This window comes from Bactrocera dorsalis, chromosome 1 (genome assembly GCF_023373825.1).
Source record: "Bactrocera dorsalis isolate Fly_Bdor chromosome 1, ASM2337382v1, whole genome shotgun sequence".
Lineage (NCBI taxonomy): Eukaryota > Metazoa > Arthropoda > Insecta > Diptera > Tephritidae > Bactrocera > Bactrocera dorsalis.
Window position 1 is genome coordinate 51,242,350 of NC_064303.1, and position 2,220 is coordinate 51,244,569.

General features: G+C 49.9%; 2 protein-coding genes across 3 annotated transcripts in view; both read right to left on the reverse strand.

Annotated features, from left to right (window-relative positions):
- Window positions 1–2,220, reverse strand: part of LOC115065766 (carcinine transporter) — a 1,371,383-nt gene that overhangs the window by 1,341,349 nt on the left and 27,814 nt on the right. The gene's annotated exons all lie outside the window — the stretch shown is intronic.
- LOC125780334 (uncharacterized) overlaps window positions 1–2,220 on the reverse strand; it is a 386,491-nt gene that overhangs the window by 13,228 nt on the left and 371,043 nt on the right. The window lies entirely within an intron of this gene.

The following is a 2,220-nucleotide window of genomic DNA, read 5'->3' on the forward strand; positions in this document are numbered from 1 at the left end:
GCAGAATACCGATATTAGTCATGTGTAGAAGTTCACGCAAGTGAGGAAAGTTCTCTGATTGCCATTCACTCGGGAGTGGCCAGAAACGATTCTTTTACATGTGACTCAAGTAGCTCACGGCTTCCGGTCTTTGACCAAGTATCCATTGGGAAGCCTAAGAACATCCGTTTGAAGGCGAGCTAATGTGAGAAGGCGAAACATCCTCTGCATAGGGTTGTGCGCTGGGTTTGGGACCCGCCACGTAAAAAAAACACCCCCAATGAAAAAGTGTAAACAGCCTCGGATGAGAGACCCCCCTTTTGATCGAATTGAGGGCATGCACCTGGAATGTCCGGTCCCTTAATTGGGAAGCTGCCGCTGCCCAACTGGTTGATGTCCTCGTGAAAACAAAGGCTGACATCACCGCCGTCCAAGAAATGCGATGGACGGGACAAGGACAGAGACGAGTAGGTCCTTGTGACATTTACTACAGTGGCCATATAAAGGAGCGCAAGTTTGGTGTGGGATTCGTAGTGGAGAGAGACTCCGTCGCCGAGTACTATCATTCACTGCGGTGAATGAACGTCTAGCCACAATCCGTATCAAAACGAGGTTCTTCAACATATCGCTGATTTGCGCCCACGCCCCGACGGAAGAGAAGGACGATGTGACCAAAGATGCCTTTTATGACTGCTTGGAGCGCACTTATGTGAGATGCCCCCGCCACGATGTCAAAATCGTGCTTGGCGACTTCAATGCCAGGGTGGGCAAAGAAGGTATCTTTGGCACTACGGTCGGTAATTTCAGCCTCCACGAGGAAACATCACCAAATGGGCTGAGGCTGATCGACTTCGTCGGGGCCCGAAATATGATTATCTGTAGTGGTAGATGTCAGCATAAGAAAATACATCATGCTACCTAGCTGTCTTCGGATCGAAAAGCCACCGGCGAGATCAATCATGTTGTGATAGATGGAAGACACGTCTCCAGTGTTTTAGATGTGCGTACGCTCCGAGGTCTCAACATCGACTCGGACCACTATCTTGTTGCAGCTAAGATTCGCACCCGCCTCTGTGCAGCAAAAAACGCACTCCAACAAACACAAGGAAGGTTCGACGTCGAGAAGCTGCAATCGCAATAGACAGCCGAACGATTCTCTACTCGGCTTGCACTCCTGCTCTCTGAGAGCACTCGTCAACAACTCGGTATAAGGGAACTGTGGGACGGCATTTCAAACTCCTTACGTACAGCTGCAACCAAAACCATTGGTTTTCGGAAAGTCCAAAAGAACAGCTGGTACGACGAGGAGTGCCGTGTCGCAGCGGAGAGGCTCGCAACGTTACGATCGACCACAACACGTGCGGGATGGGATAGATATCGAGAATTGAAGAGGGAAGCGAGACGCATTTGCAGACAGACGAAGAAAGAGGCCGAAATGCGTGAGTACGAACAGCTTGATAAGCTGGCCGACATGGGTAACGCTCGAAAATTCTACGAAAAAATGCGGCGGCTTACAGAAGGTTTCAAGACCGGAGCATACTCCCGTAGAACCCCCAAAGGTGATCTAGCCACCGATGCCCAGAGCATACTTAGATTATGGAGGGAACACTTCTCCGGCCTGCTGAATGGCAGTGAACGCATAACACCAGGAGAAGGCGAACCCGATTCCCCAATCGATGACGATAGAGCAGACGTTCCATTACCCGGCCATGAAGAAGTTCAAATAGCAATTGCCCGCCTGAAGAACAACAAAGCGGCAGGGGCCGATGGATTGCCGGCCGAGCTATTCAAACACGGCGGCGAAGAACTGATAAAGAGCATGCATCAGCTTCTTTGTAAAATATGGTCGGACGAAAGCATGCCCAACGATTGGAATCTAAGAGTGCTCTGCCCAATCCATAAAAAAGGAGACCTTACAATCTGCGCCAACTACCGTGGGATAAGCCTCCTCAACATCGCGTACAAGGTTCTATCGAGCGTATTGTGTGAAAGATTAAAGCCCACCGTCAACAAACTGATTGGACCTTATCAGTGTGGCTTTAGACCTGGTAAATCAACAACCGACCAGATATTCACCATGCGTCAAATCTTGCAAAAAGACCCGTGAAAGGAGAATCGACACTCACCGCCTATTCGTCGATTTCAAGGCTGCTTTCGACAGCACGAAAAGGAGCTGACTTATGACGGGATGTCTGAATTTGGTATCCCAACACGAAAAGCTCCGTCAGGATCGGGAAGGAC